The 24,624-nt window shown below is 35.5% G+C and overlaps 1 protein-coding gene across 1 annotated transcript in view; it reads right to left on the bottom strand.

Moving 5' to 3' along the window:
• The window catches only part of MDGA2 (MAM domain containing glycosylphosphatidylinositol anchor 2), an 849,851-nt gene that overhangs the window by 63,772 nt on the left and 761,455 nt on the right, over positions 1–24,624 (bottom strand). The gene's annotated exons all lie outside the window — the stretch shown is intronic.

Here is a 24,624-nt window from a genome sequence, read left to right as displayed (position 1 = left end):
AAACTACTCTACCAAAAACATTATCACAAGAATGAAAGGACAAACCACATATTTATTTGCAAAGGACACACTGATAAAGAATGGTTATACAAAAAAATATAAATATATCTCTTAAGATTCAACAATAGGAAAACAAAAAAATATTTAAACAATAGGCCACAGATTTTTAACAAAAAAGATGCTTCACATTATATTTCATCAGAGAAGTGCAAATTAAAACAACACTGAGTTACCATTACACACCTATTAAATGCTCAAAATCCAGAACACTGATGATACCAAATGCTGCCAAGGATGTAGACAACTAGGAACTCTTTTATTTTTATTTAAAATTTTTTTTATCCTCACCTGAGGACACTGTTTTCATTGCTTCTAGAGAGAGAGGAAGGAAGAGAGAGAAACGTTGATGCAAGAGAGAAGCATCGATAGGCTTCCTCCCATATGCGCCCAGACTGGGGATTGGCACCTGGACCAGGGATCATATATGTCCAGACTGGCAGTAGCATGCACCTGCACTCAGACCAGGGTATGTGCCCTGACCAGGAATCAAATCCATAACCTTTTATTTACAGGACAGTGCTCCAACCAACTGAACCACACCATTCAGGGCTCAACTAGGAATTGTTATTCACTGCTGTTGGGAATGCAAAATTGTACAGCCACATTGGAGGATAGTTTGGTGGTTATTTTTATAAAACAAAATACACTCTTACCATATGACCCAGCAATTTTACTCCTTGATATTTACTAAAAGAAGATGAAAACTTATGTCTATGCAAAAAATCTGTACGTAGACATTTATAGCAGCTTTATTTATAATCGCCGGAAGTTGGAAGCAACCTAGATGTCCTTCAGCAGGTAAAATAAATTGTGCTACAAACAGACAATGCAATAGTATTTAATGCTAAAAAGAAATTAGCCATCAAATCATTAAAAGGCAAGGAGGAAAAAACAAACTACCCTATTTAAAAATGGGCAAAGGACCTGAATAGACATTTTTCCAAAGATCACATACAAATGGCCAATAGACATGAAAAGATGCTCAACATCATGAATCATGAGAGAAATGCAAATAAAAGCCACAATGAGATACCACCTCACACTGGTCAGAATGACCATCATCAACAAATCAACAAACAACAAGTACTGGAGAGGATGTGGAGAAAAGGGGAACCCTTTTGCACTTGTGGTGGGAATGCACATTGGTGCAGCCACTGAGGAAAGCAGTACTGAGATGCCTCAAAAAATTAAAAATGAATCTGCCTTTTGACCCAGCCATCCCACTTCTGGGAATTTATCCAAAGAAAATCAAAACACTAATTCAAAAGAACATTAGCACCCTTATATTCATTACAGCGTTATTTACCATCACCAGGATGTGGAAGCAGCCCAAGTGTCCATCAACAAATGAGTGGATAAAACCACCATGGTACATTTACACAATGGAGCTACTTAGACTTAAAAAAGGAAATTTTACCCTTTGTGACAACATAGATGGACCCGGATAACATTACACTAAGTGAAATAAGCCAGTCAGAGAAAGACAAATACCATATCGTTTCACTCATATGTGGAATCTAATGAACAAACTGAACTAACAAGGAAAATAGGGACAGACTCAGAGATGGAGAGCAGGATGACAGCTGGGGGTGGAGGGATTCAGCAAAAAGGAAAAAGGACTCATGGACCTGGACAACAGTGTGGTGATTGAAGGGGGAAGGGGCATAAGAGGACTAAATGGTAATGGAAAAAATACAATAAAGATTAAATGAAAAATAAAAGACATGGAGGAAAATTAACTGCATATTAATAAGTAAAGTAAACAAATATGAACAGGCTACATACTATATCTTTCCAATTGTATAAAATTCTGGAAAAGGCAAAAGTATGAAGACAGTGAAAAGATTAGTGGTTTCCAGGGGTGAGGGGAGAGGGAATGATGAATAAACTGAGTACAGAGAATTATTAAGGCAATAAAAACTGGGATAACTGTAATAGAACAATAATAAAAAATGAAAAAAATTGTTAAGCACACACACACACACACACACACACACACAAGCTACTCTGCATGATGAATAATGGTGGATACATGTAATTATAAATTTACTCAAATGCAAAGAATGAAAAACACCAAGAGTGAACCCTAATGTAAACTATGGACTTTGACTGATAATGATGGGTCAATGTAGGTTCATCAATTGTATAAACATTCTCTTGTAGAGGATATTGATATTAGGGGACGTATATTGGAAATACTGTGAATTTAAACTACTCTAAAAGAATGAAGTCTAAAAATTATATTGTGCTTTTTTAACTTCCTGTTCTTTGCATATAATTTGTTTTCTTTTATTTGCATAACTATTATAAGTATAGCAGCCTTATAATATACATCTGATCTTTGTATATCTGATATCTTTAGCATCAGCATAAACTGACAGCGTAAGCTTCGCATTCATATTGGTTCCTCTTGCGTCCCAAGTCATGCAGGGCTGATGCAGAAGTGCCTAGTGGGTTTTACACATGACTTGGGTTTGTAGCACATATGAAAAGCCTTGAGCTTAAGAAAGTAGTATTTTGTAATTGATAGTAAGCAAACCTGCTTAAACATTAATTATCCAAGAGGGCAACATATATTTGTTATACTGGATATTAAACAGACCTTCCTGTGCTCCACAGGGAAACACTATCTCTATATTCTAAGGATGGCTGCAATGCAAATTAACTTGAAAAGAGAGGCTGGGATAAAAGGGTGATGCCTCTGCAAAATGATATGCAAAAAATCAAGAGACCCACAGAAAACTGCCTTCTAAATATATCGCCTTGAGTATATAAAGTGGTATAAGTATGGAGAGCAATTTGGCAATAAAAACAAAATTGGAATGAGAGTAAATAAACTCTTGTATACCAGGAAACAGGAATATTCATGGCATAGAAAACAGAAGATAATCTAAAAATCAATAAGATATGGAATAATCAAATTGTAGATTCTTCACAAAATATAATACAAAATACAGCATAAAAAATGAACTCAAGCTACACACATTATCATAGATGAATTTCATAAAATTGAGCAAAACTTAATTTTGTAGCAGAAATATTGTGAAATTTAAGTCCAAAGCATGCATTATGAATACATATATATGCATAAAGGAATACAGGAAACAGTAAATACTTAAATACTAAGTTCAAGATACTGGTCACATGGGCTAGGAGAGCATCAAAACAAGAAGAAACAATTATGAGGGGGGTAAAGAAAGTATATAACTAAATTTGGTGTTTTTTTTTCTATTTTTAGATTGTTAGTGTATATACATATTATGCATATATTATTTTTGTATATTTTATAAGTGTTGTTTCTTATACTCTGCATTGGTGGTTCTCATATTCAGGAATGCACAAGAGTTACAACACAAATTCCAAGCCTTAACCACACATATGTCTGCTTCAAAAAGTTGTAAAAATTAACTTTCTAATTTTTTTTAGAAATATGATTTCTAAAAATCATCTTTACAAGACTATTTGGCTGCAGATGACCCAGGGGCTACATTTAGTGAGGCACAACGCAGTCTTGCTACACCACCTCACACCTTCTTACAAAGAAGCCTTTTTTTTTTTTTTTCCCCCCTAATATGGAACATTGAAAAATTAATCCCTGCCTTTTGTCATCTAGTAGTTATGGATTGAATGATGTCTTTTAACCCTTTTCACCAAATCTGTTGCCCCCAGAACACAACAAGGACACCAGCCTGTTAAACCAAGCACGCCATTGACCGGAGACAGCCAACTGACCTGGAGTCTGCACGATCCTTCCCCATGTGGGAAGGCCACCCTCCCCTCCACACTCTCACTCTTATTAGGGTTTTCTGGACCTAAGGGTAGGTAGGACGATGACCATGTCCAGCTTGAAGCAGCTAGAGGAGATTGAGACCTTCGCCCATTGTCCTTTACAAGATTACAAAGGGTCCTAATATTTGAGAGGGGGGGATAGTTAATTTTTATGAACCAGGGGTATGGACTTGGGGGGGATTGCTGGGGGAGGGGGGTGCTGGGTGGAGGGGAGCAAGGGGGAGAAAATTGGAACGGTTGTAACAATATAATCAATAAAAAACATTAAAAAAAAAAAACACTAGAGCTTCTTCTAAGAGCTCAACATTGATTACTCCTTAAGTTGTGTCTTCAGGTCAGGTAGTTCAAAACAAGAACACCCCACTGCATACATAACTCCTTACTACATGCCAGCACTATGTTAACTGTATTATACTTACTGTTATATATAATCTACCATGACTCCTAGTAGATAGGGACTAATACTAGCTTTATGTTATAAATGAGGAAAGTGAGGCAGAGGAAAGCTAATGCAACTCTAAAGCTATATAGATTGAGAGTAGCATCTGCAAAATTTGGTTGCACCCAAAATAACTCTTTCTGGTGTCACTTTCCCCTTTGCTTCCCTAGATTTTATCTGTCCCTTAATTTTTACCAGAGCCACTTTAGTTATAATATTTCTGTATTTTATATTTTTATAAACTATAAGACAGAAACAATTTCTTATTAATTTTATACCTACGGTGTCTGCTCATTAACTTGGTGAAGATGTGATGATATTAAATTCCAATATAGTGTGTATTTAACTGGTCTCCAAGGAGTGCAGCAGAAAATTTGACTCAGTAATAACGGCATACAATTGCTGAATTTAAATACACTGGTAAAAATGGACATAAAACCTAATTGCACAGAAAGTACTTTACTCATGCACAGCTGATGCAAGATACTACAAAGTTTCTATTAGTTTTGGAAGCTAAAGACTCTATAATATAATGTAAATGACAATTTCACTGTTTTTAGATTTTGGATTTTTAAATTAGATTTATGAACTAAAGGCAAAGTACTGTTATTTCAAAAGATAGATACAAGTAGTTTAAACTCAGAAAAACATATACAGAGAAAAACTTGACATTTTACTATTATCTAAAGGTACACAAGTTTAATCAAGGTGTTCTTTTCTGAATGTTAATATAAGTTTAATGTCACTTAATATTTGTAATACATCCCAATGGGAAAGTGGGTAGTCTGTTGCTATAATGAGATGCTCTACTTGAGTAATTTTAGTTGGCAGATATATTTATGTCATTATACTTATTACAAACTCTGGAGTATATAGCTTTATATGTGTATTAAAAAAGCAATAATGTTGATTCCAAGTCTTTAATTTTCAAGCTTTAATGAAAATGTATACTTCAGCAGTTGAGGAATAAGCAATTAAATACTTCATATTGTATCTCAGTGAGCTGTGCAAATGTAAAAATGCAAAACTGAAAGCAATGTTTGTACATACACAAAAGAAAACACAGTATCAGTCTAGTGTTTGGAGGTAATACCACGAAATGCTCAGAAAACATAGGACGCAAACCATAATTTCAATGACAGTCCAGATCATACCCACATGCATGTTGATTTAAAATTGTGTTAAATATTTATCATTTCTATTACAATATATATATTTTTTCACTTAACTTTTTCTATTCCTTGGAGATATGTTCCTTTCAAATGAGTTAGGAGATAGCTTCAAAACCTAAAAATCCTCTTCAGTGTTTTTACTACTGAAGGCACTTAAAAAGCAATGTTGTAAAAGTTTCAGAAAAACAAATCGTATTAATTTTTCAATTTAAAAAGGTATAGAATTAGCTCCTTTAAGCAGAAGGCTGCAACAGATTCTGAAATGTGAAAGAAGAAAATGCTATCTTCTCCTTTCCTTCTGGGCTGCAAACTTTTTCAGCACTGTACGTGAGAGCCTAAAGGAGGAGATGAGGGCATACACGAACTGAACACCAGACATAGATTTGTGTGTGTTCTATTTATTTTGAAGTAACCTTGTAAGAGAGATATTGATATGCTCATTTAATAGGAAACTTCTACTTGTGTTTACCAGACACTGTGCTAACAAAAATAATAGCCGATGCTAAAACTTACATATTACAGAAGTTAATTTTATGATTATCCCACAGAGTATAAACTAGCTAAGATAACATTTTAATGAGTTAAAATATAATTGCCTTATTACCTCAAATAAAGGTGACACGGGTTTTAATATACACTACTATTTTAACAACACCTCAGGGGATAAAGGGATAATAATATGACATTAAGTGATCTTATTTCTATTATCCAATTAATTACATACCCTTTCTTCGTTCATTGCTATAATTTCAAGTCTCATTTGCTTCACACTCAGTATGAATTTTTCTGAATTAGAGTCATTTTTTCAACCCCAAGAAATATTTTTTCATACTTTGCTCATGACATTAATGCCTTTAGAAGTGACAGTATATTTTTCAATATAAAGATGCTTAATATCTTTTTGTTTCCTATTTCTCTTTAGAAGCTTGTATTTTTTATGTCTAAATGAAAGTTAAAGAGTTTTTCTTGAAATCTAGCTTGAAGCTTTTGAGAAATTGATTTATGACTAATCCTTCAGTAGATTATATCAATACCAATTAACTGAAATTTTGTGTTATCTCTATAGGTGTGTGGGAAACATCTATTTTTAATTGTATTTGCATTGTCACAAGCATGATAAGTCATTGTCTCTCAGTGTAATCATATTGCAGTATTGAAGGTTTTTAGAAAGTACTTAAGGATTCATTTTTAAATCAGAATTCAAAGACTGTAAATAATGCAACTGTGGTGACAATTAGCTTGACAGATATCTATATAGAACAAAGTTTATGTATACACAGACAATGATATGTTAAATAATTTATTCTATTGACTAAATGCTGGCAAGTTCATTTTTATAAATAGCATATAATAGATTCTAAATATGGTATAGTAGGAAGATATTTTAGGATTGAGGAACTCTAGCAGTGCTGTCTTTGAGCACAAATGACCTGGTATTTTGTTATAAGTTTATTTTGTAAATTTAGTATCAGCCACAGTGACACTAAACTCTTCTGACTTGAAAATATACCCTCATTATTTAATATAAGGAGATGTATGTACTTATGTATATATTAATTTTAGACTTATCCATAAACAAAATATTAACTTCTACCTAATAGGGATCTGAGTGAAAAGTTAAAGTACTTAATTAAAAAATTAGCTAAGTAATTATGGTACATAAGAATAATGTATACTATAATACTGAAGATTAGGTACAAACATGAAAAATGTCCAGACTATAATGTAAAGATAACATAATACAGTATAAAATATAAACAATATGTTGAAGCCATGTAAAATATATAAGCTTATTGAGAAGTTATGAAAAATAAGAAAAGCTGTGTTAGGCGGTGAGATTAAGCAGGTCTAAAAACTCCTTTGGTATTATATTAAGTAGTAGTAGGGACAATTACAACAGTATTAACAGCAACAACAAAGTGAGATACAAAATACTAACAAAAGTAAAATGAACCCTTTTTCAAACTAAACAATATTACTTGAAAAAGAAACTATGTGAATACTAGTTCCAATATTTGGAGAAGGAATGAACCATAATTATCCTGAACATAGAATTTGATAGCTTCAAATGTATACAATGTCTGGAAATTACAATTTCAGATAGTGAGACTCATCATAATGTTACAGCATGAAATTGAGGAGTATTTTCTATATTAAGTAGCAATTAGAGAAAGTGTGAATCTCATAACCACAAGTTTGCTTCTCCTAAAAATGGTTTACTTTTTACTTTTCTAAAATTGAATTTTACTTACCTTATTGCTGATGATGGAAAACTAGTTCTTGCCAATTCAAATTGAATTCAGAGTGTTTAAGTTTTGAACTTGATAAACTCAGGTTTAAACCCTTTCACTTTGAGTACTGGTGCCACCTGAGAGGGTACTTAACTTGTGGCAGGGGCAGAGAAAGCCGGCTCCCCAACTTAATGTTCTGGTTAGTTTGGTGGAGGGAGACCCAGTGCTTGGATGAGCTGTTTCCTACTGAAAGTCTCACTTAATCAACTTCATTGGGCCTTTCTTGTCCTCTGCTAGCTGTTTTATTCTTTTTTTCTTTTTTGGCCTATATCTTTGGGACTGCCTTGGTCCTTGGTGAATACTTCTATTCAGCCTGCATCTTTCCTAAACAAACATTGGTTATTTGGGTCTGACAACACTATCTCTGCCCTTTTGGGGGGTTTGGTGAATCCAACTGCTTCCCCTGCACCACAGTGAAGTAGAAGACCAGCCAGGCTCCCAGCTCTAAATCTTGGCCTCAGCTGGGCTACTTTGCCACTCAAGGGCTCCCCAAGTAGGATTGAGCTTCTAGAGAAGTTCTGCAGTCTTCCTGAGCTAGGAGCAGGAAGTTAGCCCACACTGTTCCTGCTCAAGTGGGTTGTAGGTGTCTGTCTCAGGGAACTTCCAGGGCTTATTCTGTACTCTTCCCTTACTTTTACAAAAATATCCCTCGTGCTTTGTGCCACTCTGTATTTGCATTAAAAAATTTCCCAGTGTTTTTATTTCTAACATAGTTTTTGTAACTCACAACATTTTTCTCTCTTAAGCACCTTCTGCTTACTCCCAATACCATAAAATCCCATTTGACTTAAAACTTAGGCTCTCAAGGCTAATGTTTTTGCTTAGATTTTATAAAATCTATTCAAAGCTCATTTGCCATCTTTTTAGTTTTGTGCTACTGTGTTTGTGTGTCTTCACATTCTTGGATTGTAAATTCCAGCCTCATCTGCTGTAACTTTAAATAATGATAGAGCAGCTGATAAAAGAATTAGAAAATTTTTTAATATGCATATTTAAAATTCTCAGCTCTTTTAGCAGTCAGTTTATAACTTACATACTATAAAAATAGTTTGTATTTGAGAAACAAGATGGCGGAGGAGTAAGTGGAAGCTACACTAACCTCCTCCCAGAACTAGCCTGGATTTACAACTTAATTTTGGAGAAATCATATGGAATAACCAACAGAACAGTAGCTGGAGAGAAGTCTTATAACCACGGAGAGACAGAAAAGGCCGCTATATCACAACGTGACCGGTAGGGAGTGCGGAGACGCGGAAGGGGCTGGCTGGGCTACCACGGGTGGCAGCTGAAGGGACTGAGAAACAGCTCAGCAGCCGGGGGCTCTCCCTGAGAAGGGCAGGGTCTAAACCCCCAGCTGAGCTTCCCAGCCTACAGCAACAGAGTGGAAAGCAAAATAGTATCAGCTGTGAAAAGCGAAAAGCCACAGGGTTTCTTGCTAGCCGGGGAGAAACAGCTGGAGAAAAAGAGCTCTTAAGAGAATCACATACAAAAATATTTTGGCCCCCACTTACCCTGGGCTCAAGCAGAGGGAAGGCAGAGAGGACTAGAGACGCTTGGGGAGAGTTTGGTGTGGTGGCTTTGAGGGGAGAACTAGGGAAGCAGCCAACCGGGTCCCAGTGCTGACTCATCCCCACACTGCAGGCAGACCATTCCCCCTCCTCCAAGTGGCGTCAGCCTGAGGGGAAGCAAAAGCCCTGCCTACAGGAATTAAGCTGCCACACCCACGGTCCTTAAGCCTGATGGCTAATCACAGATTAAATAGATTAAGAACTAAAGTCAGACAAAGGCAGTAGATCCCTGGAAGTGTCCAACAGGCTGCCTAGGCCCAGACTGGTATAGGATCTGAAGCCACCAGGGGCAGATCCAGGAAGTGTAGATCATTCTAAGAAGCACCAACAAACAATAGGAATCACAAAAATGGGGAGACAGAGAAACAACCCCCCATCAAAAGGAAAGGTAGAATCCCCAGAAAGAGTGCTAAATGAAATAGAGGGGAGCCAACCATCAGATATGAAATTCAAAACATGGATTATGGAGAAGCTCAATGAGCTCAGTGGAAACTACAAGGAACTCCAGAAAAACTACAAGGAACTTACTGAGAATTACACCAGCAGGAAAAAAGACATAGAAGCTATCAATAAGAGCCAGGAGGAAATGAAGAATACGATCTCTGAACTGAAGAACACAGTAGAAGGAATTAAAAGCAGGCTAGAGGAAGCAGAAGATCGGATCAGCGAGCTGGAGGACAATGTAGTCAAAAACTCCCAGACAGTGCAACAAAATGAAAAAAGACTGAACAAAACTGAAAGGCTCTAAGAGAGCTGCAGGACAACATGAAACGTAATAATATCCGTATCATAGGAATTCCAGAAGGAGAAGAAGAGAAAGGAATAGAAAAACCTCTTTGAAAAACTAATGACAGAAAACTTCCCTAACATGAGAAGAGAAAGAGTCACACAAGTCCAGGAAGCACAAAGGGTCCCAATGAAGATGAACTCCAACAGGCCCACTTCAAGACACATCATAATTAAAATGGCAACATTCAAAGACAAAGAGAGAATCTTAAAAGCAGCCAGAGAGAAACAATTAATAACATACAAGGGAGCTCCAATAAGGCTATCATCAGATTTCTCAGCAGAAACACTACAAGCCAGAAAGGAATGGCAAAAAAATATTTCAAGCAATGAAAAACAAAGGCCTACAACCAAAAACACTCTACCCAGCAAGGCTCTCATTCAAAATGGAAGGTGAAATAAGGAGTTTCCAAGACAAAAGAAGGCTAAAAGAATACATCTCCACCAAACCAGCATTGCAAGAGCTGCTAAAGGGTCTGCTTTAAGAAGATGAAGAAACAGAGAGAGACAGAGAGGAACACGAGTACAAAAGGGGGAAATGACAATGAATAAGTACTGAAAGAAAGAAGGAACTTCTACCATTTGCAACAACATGGATGGAACTAGAGAGAATTATGCTTAGTGAAATAAGCCAGGCAACGAAAGAAAAATACCTTATGCTATCACCTATTACAGGAAACTAATGAACAACACAAACAAATAAGCAAAGTTGAACCAGATGTATGTAAACAAGGAATAAACTAACAGTAGCAAAGGGGGATTTGGGAGGGAGAGAATGGGGTAAAAAGGGGAAGGGACTAGTCAAAGAACATGTGTAAATGACCCATGGACATGGACAACTGGGTGGGGACTAAATGTGGGAGAAGTGGGGGCAGGATGCAGGGAAGCAAGAGGGGGGAAAAGTGGGACAACTGTAATGGAAAAACAAACAAACAAAATTTTTATTGGGGTAAAAAATGATAATATAAAGAATAGAAATGCAAGTTCAGTGAATATTAGAAGGACAAGGATTTTCCTTCACACTGTATATTTTTCTCCCTATCTGATCCCTCCAGAGTTTGACATTCTAAAGAAGTAAGTAATGACATAGGTTTCTTTGCATAAAACTAATAAGACCAGTTGTTAATAGAGATTTTTTTTTTGACTAAGACTTTGACTAGAATGTCGTGCCTAAAGGAGACATACTTGGGCTCTGCTTGTTACCAAAAAGCCCTCAGGAACTGGGATTGACTTTCAAAGGTAATAAAAGCCCACGAGATAAAAGGCCTGGTACCTTGGTTGGATGTGCGGTCCATGGCAATCTTTCCATGGAAGGAATGAAGGTTGTTTTCCTGAAAGATGGCCAGAAGGGACCTTAAGGCACAATGGAAAACCAGAAGGACTTGGAAAAGACAGGTGTTTAAAGACAAGGCTGAATGCCAGGTATGTGGTTCTGCTTCTGTGCCCTGAAGGGCAGACTGAAGGTCACCCTAAATGTTCCTTGCATAAGTTCCAGCAAAGCAGGACTAAAGATCATAAGTGATCACTTGCTGCTCTTGTTGTGTTTATGCAAGTGAACAGGATAAATTAAAAATGGACTTAATGCAGTCCCTTTAATGACAAGGAGGGTAATCTTAGGGAGAAAAATCGTGATTCAAAGAAAATCACAATGCTCAGTGGTAGACTATAAAGTAGTGCAGCTAACCATCTTTAAAGTTTCTTTTCATTTAAAATTTGTTTTCATTTGAAAGTTAAACTATGTCTGTGGTATTATCAAAGATGTTTAATTTACAGGCAAGAAGAATGTCAAATGCCTTGCAACTGGCTGTCTTTCCGATAAGACAGTCCTATAGATTTAGAGACTTGTATGTGGGTTATGTTACATAAATTAACATGTGTTTTCTGTTTTCAAAGGGCATAAGCCTATGATCTCATTACCTGAGTGATTGTCTGTAGGTATAGGCCTCACTTAATCCTGTCTGCATCGCTGCCTTCTGAGACTCAATGGTTTGGCTGAACTAAGTGGCTGGGTTGGTGAAAAATTGGGTGGTCTGTGGGCTTCACTTTAAAACTGGTTTCTCTTTTCTCTCCTAATGGCTTGTACAGAAAGAGCCCAGAGGTCTGAGAGGGGAGAAACCTAAAATATTTCCCTCAGTCCAAACTAAGTATAATGGGCAAAAGGGTTTTGGACAGATGAGATGTACCTGGCATACCTTCCTCCAAAGAAGCCCTTCTTTTCCCTAATGTGGGACATTGAAAAATTAATACCTGCCTTTTGTCATCTAGTGGTTATACATGGAATGATGTCTTTTAACTCTGTTGGCAAATCTGTTGCCTCCAGAATACAACAAGGATGCCTGCCTGTTAAACCAAGCATGCCATTGTCTGGGAACAGCCAACCGACCTGGAGTCTGCATGACCCTTCCCCATGTGGGAAGGCCACTCTCCCCTCCACACTCTCACTCTTATTAGGGATTTCTGGACCCAAGGGTAGGAAGGACGATGACCATGTCCAGCTTGAAGCAGCTAGAAGAGCTCGAGACCTTCGCCCATTGTCCTTTATAAGATTATAAAGGGTCTTAAGTCTGAGAGGGAGGGATTGTTATTTTTTATTGTTAAAATAATCAATCAATTAATTAATTAATTAAAAAAAAAACGTTTGTATTTAGCTTTGAGTAACTGAATGTTATTCCCTGTAGTTTTTCTAATTTATATTCCTTATTGTAATAGTTACCTAATTATAAAACAAAACAAAGTGTCAAAATAACCCGCGGGTAAAAACAACATTTAGTGGCCCCATAGCTTCAGTGGATCTCTTAGTTTTTCATGCAGTTTGGAAGTTTTCCTTCCTCGGCTACCTTAGTGAGTCACTGCTGGCTGGAGGGATGTGAACTGGAGAAGCGGGTGCAGACTCTGGTAAACATCACTGGTATAAAATATATATTTCAAAGATATTGCATATGTATGTCAAGATTGATTTTTTTAAAAATGAGAACTAAACATTAGGCATATAGAACAAAGTTTTCAGTCACAACCAAATGAAATATTCTTGCACAATAATTATAGAAGTGGAAGAAAGAGAAGTAGAAGAGAAATGGATGCTGAAGCTGTCTAAATATATTAAAGTGCTATGATTTAAAATTAAAAGGTACTTCCAAAAATTAAGACAAATATTAGAACAGAACTTTGTATAAATGGAGCTCCTTTACCATCCTGAAAATTTTTAATGTTTACACAGTAGCTAAACATTAAGTGAATTTGTTAAAATTAAAGAGTAGCATTATACCTAGTCATAACTACTTAGAACGTGTTTTTTATATAACTTCATTTATAGTCCCAATGTGATTGTTTAAAACATATTCAAAAAGTTACATCAGAATATTTAAAATATAGCTGTCAACTGATAGTTGTTGGTGCCAATTTAATGTCAAAAGAAATCCCCAATTAGGGGGACGGTAAAGAAGGAAACTTTATTCAGTGCAAAACAGCTCAATTGTGATACAATGCAGCTGTGAAAACAACAGGGCTGTAGGACAGCTGCGGACCCATGCAGGCCTCCTGCAGAGCCCTCCCTGGCTACACAGCTATGCTTTGCTTTGTGCCGGTATGCTTCAGTCCATACCGGTACGCTTCACTCTGCTCTGGAGAGAAATCCTCAATGTTTCAGCTCAGCTAAGGAGACACAGTTCTCATTCCTTGGTAAAAAGGGAAAGTGTGCTCCAGGGCCAGAGGGGAACTGGCTTACACAGACAAAAGTTCCTGGCCCTGGTCCCTGATTGGCCTGTCCTCATGCAAATGAGGGCTCCGAATCCTCACTGTCTGATTGGTCCAAAAGGCACTGTCCTGATTGATCGGAATAGAGTATTTCTTATTGGCTGGAGCTGTGCAGCTTGAATTGAATATGGAAAGCCTCAGCCCTATTGGTAGAAATAGCATTGTAGGAGCTCCTTTTTAAGGGCTGGCTCAGAGGGCTGAGACACAGTACAGGTCGGCAGTTCAGGACAGGGGCAGGCAGTCCAGTGCTGCTTTCCCCGTGAAGTGCAATTTGTGTGAGAGGCCCCTGTGCAGAAATGGCTGCTAGGCTCTGTTTATTTTTTTTTTAACTTGAGCCCAGTTAGCCACCAGGAGCCCTTCTTATTAGGTGTCTTTTATTCCCTCAGGTTTAAATAGGTAATATTTAGTGAGTAACTGCTAAATGCTAGGATCTGTTCTAGGCATTTTTCTTATTATTTAGTTTAATCCCAAACAATTTAAATAACTTTAAATTTTATCCAAATGATTAAATTATCATGTTTTAATAAATATGTGGAAAAAAATAAAATAATAAAAGTGAAGAAAAAAGGTAAATCTTGTATCTCTGGAGACATACAGAAAAAATAAAATGTTCTAATGAATCTCGCTAGATTTCTTTTCTGGCCCACTGTATGCAAATTTTAGATCTGTTGTGATATACATGAAATTTAAAAGGTAATTGCTAAAACTTAGCTTCAGAAACTTTATACTTAAGTTTTATGACTATAAAATATTTTTTATATTTTATGGAGTTACTTAGTAATAACTTTAATGATGAATTGTAATCATGAATTTATAAATTATATTAAATAATATAGTTTAGAACCATGATTTGGTAGAGTTTAAAAGATTTGATATGCAATAGATAAGGTACATGGAGGTAAAAAAATACATAAATCTTGATGCAATGATTAAATGATCTTCAGTTTATAAGAAATAGTGTTTTTTGTTTGTTTAAATGATAGAATACATGAAATTCCACAATCTATAATTTTATCACATAAAGCATCCCCTGATTATTGGGAATTTTTAAATAATGAGATATTTCCTTTTATACTATAATTGTAATAAAATATTTTAAGGTTTGAAAAGGGAACAAAATTTGAACATTTGAAAAATTTCTCATGTAAACTTACATAGATAGGTAAATGTGTTACTGTGTAGTAGAACTGAATATGGGTGGTTCCAGCTCACAAAAATTGTCACATTGGTCTTGATCAGGCTAACACATTTTATTAAGAAAAATAAAAAACAATAGCTACCAACTTTTTGCTGATCATTGTACTAAAGATTTTACACATTATTCTTCACTTAATTCTTATAAAAGTACAGGGAGGTTAGTATTATTGTTCTTATTTCTTCAGTCAAGCAACTGAAAATTTAAAAATTGATAAATTTCTCAGGTCACATGGTTTGTAAGAAACAAAAGAGATGATATAGGAACCCAATATTGTACAATTTTTAGGGTACTCTTTTAATCTTAATCACTATTCTCCATTTCCTATTAATATATTAAATGTGTTGCTTTCACAAATTGTTTTCTAATGAATGTGTACTTCATTCATATTCGCTTAGAAAAGTGATAAAGGATTTTCAATTAAGGAAGGCCTAATTGTGTAGAACTGAATTTGTAGCAATGGATGACAGATGAAGATAATTAACCTATCTTAGGAGGAGGGTTAGTCATACAAACAACTTTTGATTTTGTGAGTCTTGACAGTTTAAGGAAACTCAGATTCTGCTTTTGAATTTTATTTCAGCACTCCAGTGAATGTATGCTCTGCTTGCATTGAGTTCTGTGCTCATAACTGTGATATAAATCATTAACTGACAGGGTATTTCAATACTGCCTCAGGAAAGAATTTGTGTGTATTACTGGCATATCCTCTCAACCATGCATTCATTATTTTCATCTATTAAAACAAAACAACAACATTGAAAACCAAAGAGACCATATATAACACAGAAGATAATGTTCTTTAGCAGGTAATGATAAATTGCTATGGAAAGCAAACTGGTTCCCTAACAAGTTTGGAAATAACACAGTCTAATTATTTCCATGTCATGATTAAATCAGTGGGTGAAAGGACACTTCAATCTAAAGATTAGTTCATTATAGGATTCAATCTTAATAAATTGGAATTAAACAACTCAGCAACTTCTTTGCTCACAGTTTTTCCAGGATATGCAAATAGATCATGATTCAAGGTTTTATGAATAACCTGAACATTGCTTTACATTTGAAATATATTTTTCTGATGCTAATTCTGTATTAGTAACAGTTTTATATTTTTATCCTTTAAATGCCACCTGACCCTCTCCTTCTCATCAATAACTTTCTCTAATAGCCTCGTAAACGCCTTACTTCTAGTGAATTCTGATTCCATTCATCCTACACTTGCCACCAAAATACAGAAAAACCTTGTTTTATTGTGCTCTACTTTATTGTGCTTCACAGGTATTGCATTTTTTTTTTTTTACAAATTGCAGGTAAGACCCTCCACCAACAAAAAGATTAAAGCTTGCTTAATTGCACTTCTTACTTTATTACAGTGGTCTGGAACCAAACCATAGATCTCCAAAACAAGTCTTTAATTCACTTTATTTGAGTGGTCTGAAACAGAATACACAATATCTTTGAGGTATGCCTATGACTTGATCTTACTCTCCTGCTCAAATTATCTGTGATTACTTTTGTAATATTATTTATAATATTAGCTAACATCATTGAACACTCACTATGTACTTTGTTGAATTATTCAGTTTAACTAAGTTGAAATCTATAATGTCCACATAAATATTTTCTAAGTTTAGTTACCATATTTTAGCTTGATATTACTTAAATAGATATCTATTAGGGTAATCAATTCTACAGTCATAGGGATAAACCTCAGATTAATGTATATTCATAAACTTTAATAGAAAATAATGATGTAATTCCTATGGCAAGGAAAATAAAATAAAAAATAAACAACTGTGACTATATCAAACTAAAAACTTTTGCACAGCAAAAGAAACCAACAAAATAAAAAGTAACCCACTGAATGAAAGAACATATTCACCAATGATACATGTGATAAAGGGTTAATATACAAAATTTATAAAGAATTTGTACAACTCAACTTCAAAAAATCAAACAATTTAATTAAAAGATGGGCAGAGGACCTGAATATTTTTTTTTCAAAGAGGACATACAGATGGCCAATATAAATATAAAAACTTGCTCAAATTCATTAATAATCAGAGAAATGCAAATTAAAGCTATTTTGAATAGTCATACCTATCAGAATGACTATCATCAATAAATCAACAAAGAGCAATTGTTGATGAGGATGTGGAGCAAAGGGAACCCTCATGCACTGTTGGTGGGAATGCAGACTGGTTGCAGCCACTATGGAAAACAGTATGGAGGCTCCTCAAACACTTAAAAATTAAAATGCCTTTTGATCCAGTGATTCCACTTCTGGGTATATATTTGAAGAAATCCAAATCACTAATTCAAAAGAATATAAGCACCCCTGTGTTCATCAGTGTTATTTACAATAGTAAAGATATGTAAGCAACCATGGTGCCCATCAATAGACCAGTGAATAAAAAAGCTGTGGTACATTTACACAATGGAATACTATTTGGCCATATTATGAAATTTGGAGGAGGCAAGAGTTCATTCAAAAGGATGATCTGATAATATCTCTGGCAAGAAACTGGACTTGGTGATAGTGGTACAGATGGATATAAGTGAAAGAATTTAAAGTAGATTCAAGAGGTAAAATGGGCAGAAATTGGCTATAAACTGGATATAAGAAGTGAAACAGAGATGAGTTTTAAAAATGGTTCCCAGTTTCCCTCTGGCTTAAGTAGTGAGATAAATCATGGGAGTATTCAGAGTAATGGGGACACTTGAGGAAGACCAGGATTGAGACCCATTATCTATGAGAGGCAACTGAGGCATCCAAGTACAAATCTGTTAAGTGGGTGTGTTGAGGGATGCAACCCTAAAATTTTGAGAACTTTATTCGTGGAGATTTCCTTTGACAGATAATATAAAGTAATGGCAAGCATATATTGTATAATGATTCCACTGAAGAAAAACAAAGGAGGTTGAGAAAGAAAAAGATTAAAAGCAAATACCTCAGGACAAGATTGCAAGACTGGATGGAGAATAGGGGTTTGGCAAAAAATGAAACATGACATTAAGGTCAACTGAATAATTAAGACAAAGGTGCCAATCATCTTAATCAGATAATAACAATAACAAAAATACTGAAACGCAATGTAAATTTTAGCTCACATTAGGCAAAGTTAGCATTAATAATCAATAGTACAGTTCTCAATAAAAAAAAAAAAATGTAACAGAATTTTTACCCATCTCCAAACCCAAGTCTGGGGACACCCTGAAAGTAGGAGGGAGACTGATGGACCTAGGAGAAAACTACAGGCTGCACACGGACCTTCCTGGACTTGTGGGTACTTTTTCATGGTTCTTCTATTTCAAATGAGACTTTCTGTTGTATATTTTATTTTTACTTTATTTAAAAATGACAGTTTTTAGCTATAATGTGGCTTACATATTACTAGAATTATATCATATAAACCTAACAAGATTTGTTGAACAGAGATTTAGGACAGAAAAGACATATAACTGAGTTGAAATGTCTTAAGAGCAAAATGTTCCAGAGTGGCTAATGATTAAATACCTAAGTCTGGTTGCTTGGTTTTTATTTTTTTATGCCTATTAACTGTTTGTATTAGGGCATATCCAGAAATTTAAGGGCAGCTTTTTCCTCAGCAGTAACATAAGGGGGGTCTTTAAAAAACGTATCACTGAAATTGATCAGTATTTGAATATGGTGGAACATATAATTGTATAGCAGATGTACTATTAACACTACACCATAACCCACTATAAGCTGTTTTTTTTCTATTAATAATGGAGCTAGCTAAATATTTGCAATAGTCCATAAAATCTGTAATTAGATTGTGTAAGAACTTCAGGCTAGATAAGACACTCTGCATATCCCTCCACAACTAAGAAGGAATACAACTACCTCAAAACTAGAGACAACCAGAAGTTCCAGAAAACTAAGCTGCATGGAAGTCCATCAGACAAAGATATAAGGAAGAAATACTGATTCAGACAGGCAGGAGGGGTGGAGCCAGGGCAGAGAGGATGTGGTGTGGTGGCAGCAGTAGCAGCGACAGCAGCAGCAGGCTGGCAGAAAGCAGTCACATGTTTTAAAAGGTAGGGAGGGACACCTGGGGAGTGCTCTCAGCACCAGACCAGACTGCACAGCTCACGGTTCCTGCACCAGGGAAAATCAAGCCTCATTGCTTCTGACTGTGAAAACCAATGGGAGTTGGGGTGGAGGAAGAAATTGCCAGTCTCTCAGCAGAGTCCACTTGTTTAAAGGGCCCCGCAGTCCTAGAACATCAACAGACCCACCCACTCTAGGAATGACAGCCAGGACAACAGCTAGAGAGGTGCCAGTCCCACATGAAAGTCGGAAAGTGCCTGGAAAAGGGGCAAGTTCTGAACAAGCAGCATTGTTCCCTCTGAGACACCTCCCCTACATACAGTGCCCCAACATGTTGAAACAGGTCAACACATACTGATGAACACCTAAGACTCCGCCCCTTAAATGTAACAGGTGTGACAGCTCTACCTAAGACACAGAGGCAAACAAACATGGGAGTCTGTCAAGATGAGGAGACAGAGAAGTATGGCCCAAAGAGAACAGATCAAGGTTGCAGTGGGAGAATTAAGTGATGAGGAGATAGCCAACCTAACAGGCATAGAGTTCAAAACACTGGTTGTAAAGAGGCTTACAGACTTCACAGATATGTTTAAGTATGGAAAATGCAGAAAGAAAGAAGTGAAGGCTATGCTAAATAAAATGAAGGAAAATCCACACAAAACCAATGGTGAAGGGAAGAAAACCGGGGTGCAAATCAATGATTTGGAACATAAGGAAGAAAGAAACAGTCAACCAGTACAGAATGAGGAAACAAGGATTTTTTAAAAAATGAATAGAGGCTTAGGAACCTCAGGGACAACTTTAAACATGCCAACATCCAAATCATAGGGGTGCCACAAGGAGAAGAGAATGAGCAAGAAATTGAAAGCTTATGTGAAAAAATAATGAAGGAAAGCTTCCCAATTTGGTGAAGGAAATAGACATACAAGTCCAGGAAGCACAGAGAGTCTGAAACAAGCTAGATCCAAAGAGGACCACACCAAGACACGTCATCATTAAAATGCCAAAGGTTAAAGATAAAAAGAGAATCTTAAAAGCAGCAAGAGAAAAGCAGAGAGTTTCCTACACAGGGGCGCCTATAAGACTATCAGCTGATTTCTCACAAGAAACTTTGCAGGCAAGAGTGATTGGCAAGAAGTGTTCAAAGTGATGAAAAGCAAAAACCTACAACCAATATTACTTTATCCAGCAAATCTATCATTTAGGATGGAAGGGTAGATGAAGTGCTTCCCAGATAAGCTGAAGCTAAAGGAGTTCATCACCACCAAGCTCTTATTATATAAAATGTTAAAGGGACTTATTTAAGAATAAGAAAATCAAAACTATGAATATTAAAATGACAACAATCAACAACTGAATCTAAAAAATAAAAACAACATCCAACTAAGCAAACCAGAATATGAACAGAATCATAAGTATGACAATCATTTGGAGAGTTATCAACTGGAAGGGGGAAAAGGGAGAAATGGGGAGATGATGCAGGGACTAAGAGTCATGATTAGTTGGTACAAAATAGACAGGGGGAAGTTAGGAATAATATAGGAAAGGGTGAAGCCAAAGAACTTAAATGTATGACTATAGGCATGACCTAAGGTGGGTGGAATTGTTGGAGGGAAGTGGGGTACTGGGTGGAGGGAAGAAAAGGGAAAAGAAATTGGGACAACTCTAACAACATAATCAACAAAATATAATTAAAACAATTGTGTAAAAACAAAAGAAGACATCCTAACCACTAATATTGTAATTTAAAATGTTTTAAAGCTATGAAAAATGTTAAATTCCAGAAACATAATGAGAATATGCAAAAAATTATTGTGGATTTATCAATAAAATGAATGCAATGTTTTATCATATTTTGCTCAGATCTCTTGTAAAAAGAGATTAAATTTTACTTCAGGAACCCCACATTCTATCTATTTCCACAAAAAAAAATTTCCTTGTTTCCTCACTGCATGGAAAAATTATATACAGGATGTATTAGTATCTTGTCTTAAATATGGTTTTACAATTTTCTAACATATGCTTGAATACATAAAAGTTATATCTAAAACTACAGTAATCTAAAAAAAAAAAGTCTCCTTCCAAAATACTGTCTTTTTTTCATGCTAAAGCAACTGCATTAAAATAGGAATGGCACTGTAGCTATGTCTGAGGGGGGACCCAAATAATACGGAAATTATCTTCTGGAGGGCGAGCTCCTTGTAGTACAGGCTTCTCCTGCTAGGTGAGTGTTCTAGGAACCCATCTGTATCAGTGTACTAGCTGGCCTTGTTATGAGAGGCTGAATTCAGCTTCAGTGAAAATTTTTTGAAGACTCTTTCAATGCATTTGCCCATTTCATGACGGGTGGTTTATGCATGCATTTACCCACATTGCACTGAGTGTTCAACATTTTTTGACCAAAAATAGCATGACCCTGTGCCCTACTCTCTCTATTCACCCCATCTCACCCCTAGCGACATTTTTGTTTGTTTGTTTCCTTGGATGAAAAAAAGTTCTCAAAGGGAAACATTCTGCTGATGTGGAAGAGGTGAAACAAAAAATGGCAGAAGCACTAAAAGGCATCAAAATCAACAAGTTCAAAAACTGTTTCAGGCAGTGGAAAAAAATATCTCAGTAGGTGAATTGCATGAAATGGAGAGTACTTTGAAAGTGACTGAAGTTTAAACATGTAAGAATAAACATTTTTTTTACAAATAAATTCCAGGTTTTTTTGGTCTCCCCCAACCCCTTGTAACAAGAGTTACAAAAGTTTTTCCCACTATTTGTCTGTGTTTATTTCTTCAGATATGGCTTATTATTATTAGTGCTATCAACTAATATTAGTTAAGAATCTGCTTTATGTTCAAGGTAACGCTATTTAACATTTTATAGTGAAGACAATGTACATTTTCTCAAGATTTACACTACTTTGTATGGCAAATACTTCTTTTGCTGCAATCTCTAAGGCAATGAGAATTCACAGATCTAGTTACATATACAGATTAATCAGTTTCCCTTTTTGGTTGTACAACCTAAAATTTCTTTTTTAAAAAATAGGTTTTTTGTTTTTTTTTTTTTAATGTCACTAAATGCACTCTTAATTTTAGTATTAGGACAGCATTAGCTTAATGTAGCTTTTACAGACAGAATAGTTAGGTATATGCCCTGACTTTTTTACTATCCTAATTCAATCACTTTTAGTTTGATGCACAACCCAAAATAAAAGTATTCAGTAAAAAGAAGAAAAAAGTATTCAGAAATGTTCAAATACACTAATCATATTTGAGAAAATTCATACCTGAGCCATTTATTTTAATCAAATCTTTTTTTGATGTTTCTAATATACAATACATCATGCTTCAGTGTTCTCATAAGCATTTAAAGAATATGGGTCCATGAATAATGAATAGGATATTCTTTTTTTATTGAATTTATTGAGCTGACACTGGTTGATAATATTACACAGGTTTCAGGTGTACAATTCTATAATACACCATCTATATGTTGTATTATGTGTTCAGCACACCAACTCAAATCTCCTTCCACCACCATTTATTCCCCCCCCTTACCTTCTTTCTCCCTCTATCCCCCATTCCCTCTGGTAATCAAAATACTGTTGTCTGAGTCTATGAGGTTTCTTTTTCTTCTTTTTTTTCTTAATCCCATAATCTTTTTCACCCAGCCAGACAACTCCCCTCCCCTCTCACAGCTGTCAGTCTGTTCTATATCTATGAATATGTTTTTACTTTGTTAGTTTATCACATATGAATGAAATCACATGGTAATTGTCTTTCTCTGACTGGTTTATTTTACTTAGCATAGGCTCTCCATGTCCACCCATGCTGTTGCAAAGGGTAAGATTTCCTTCTTTTTTATGATGAGTAGTGTTTCATAGTGTAAATATACTATAGCTTTTTTTCCCCCCACTCATTTACTGATGAGCATGTGGGCTGTTTTCAGATGTTGGCTGTTGTAAGTAATGCTGCAGTAAACATAGGGGTGCATATATTCTTTTAAATTAGTGTTTCAGGTTTCTTTGGGTATATTTTCAGAAGTGGAATCGCTGGCTCATAAGTCAGTTCCATTTTAAATTTTTTGTTATCTCCATACTGCTTTCCACAGTGGCTGTACCAGTCTGCAATTCCCACCAACAGTGGACTAGGGTTCCCTTTTCTCCACACCCTCACCAGCACTTGCTATTTGTTGATTTGTTAATGATAGCCATTTTGGTAGGTCTGAGGTGATATCTCATTGTGATTTTAATTTGCATCTCTCTAATGGTTAGTGATGTTGAGCATTTTTTCATATGTCTATGGGTCAACTGTATGTCCTCTTTAGAGAAGTGTCTATTCAGGTCCTTGGCCCATTTTTTAAATTGCATTTTCTTCCTGGTGTTGAATACTATAAGTTCTTTATACATTTTAGAAATAAACCCTTATCAGATGTATCATTGGTAAATGTTTGCCCATTTAGTAGATTCCCTTTTTTATTTTGTTGATGGTTTCTTTTGCTGTGCAAAAGCTTCTCAGTTTGATATAGAAAAGCAGTACTTCTTATGCCTGCAATGATCCTTAGCACCTCATAAGTTCCTCTTAGTTGGCAATCTGTTCATATGCAAGTGACATATTTTGCAAACTGTCATTAGGTTTTACATTTTGACCAGTTGTAATATGTCATATATATGACACACACAAATATATATATATATATATATATATATATATATATAAACTGTATTCCAACTCAGATTTGCTTTTTTATTCCTGAACATAATTAAGAGTTATGAATGTAGCCACTGAACTTTCACATCATTCACCTTACTTCACTTAAGGTTTAAGATTAAATATCAAATGTATATAAAATGATTTATTAATATTTCATTTTACTTAATGCATTTGATTATTCAAAATTAGATTGATTCTGTCCCTAATCTATAAATCTACTTCCTATAAAATGTTTTGAAAATTGTCTCAAAATGATGAACATGTGGGAAAAATAAAAACATGTCTTTTGCTACTTTTTCACCTTTTCATGAGCTCCTCTGGATACTGAATGAATTTTAATGATAACATTTTCCCTTTATCTGTGCTTTTATTTGTTGCATTAATCACTTTCTGAAATTATTCTGTTTATTTTTTCTGTCTGCTCTCCAGACCAGAATTAAGCTTTATGAGGTCACAAACTCTTACTGTCCGTTCACTTCCTATCCCATGTACATACTTGTATAACAGTATGTAACATTTAATTACAAAAGGAAAAAAAAAAGAACATTAAGGCTTTGATTATTTATAGGAACAGATATCATATTTTATTGTTCTTGCATATAGATCACATGTATACAGATGTGACTATTTAATCATCTAGTTATTGATTCAGTCACTCAAAACACATTTGTTGAGCCCCATTGGGTTCTTTACACTTTATTATTACTTCTAGTCTTCTCTCAAGGACATCTTTATTGATTTTTAGAGAGAGGGGAATGGAGGGAGAAAGACAGGGAGAGAAACATCA

The sequence above is a fragment of the Furipterus horrens genome, unplaced genomic scaffold (assembly GCF_987537825.1).
Source record: "Furipterus horrens unplaced genomic scaffold, mFurHor1.1.pri manual_scaffold_3, whole genome shotgun sequence".
In the NCBI taxonomy this organism is placed as follows: Eukaryota; Metazoa; Chordata; class Mammalia; order Chiroptera; family Furipteridae; genus Furipterus; species Furipterus horrens.
This window is presented reverse-complemented; position numbering and strand designations above follow the sequence as displayed.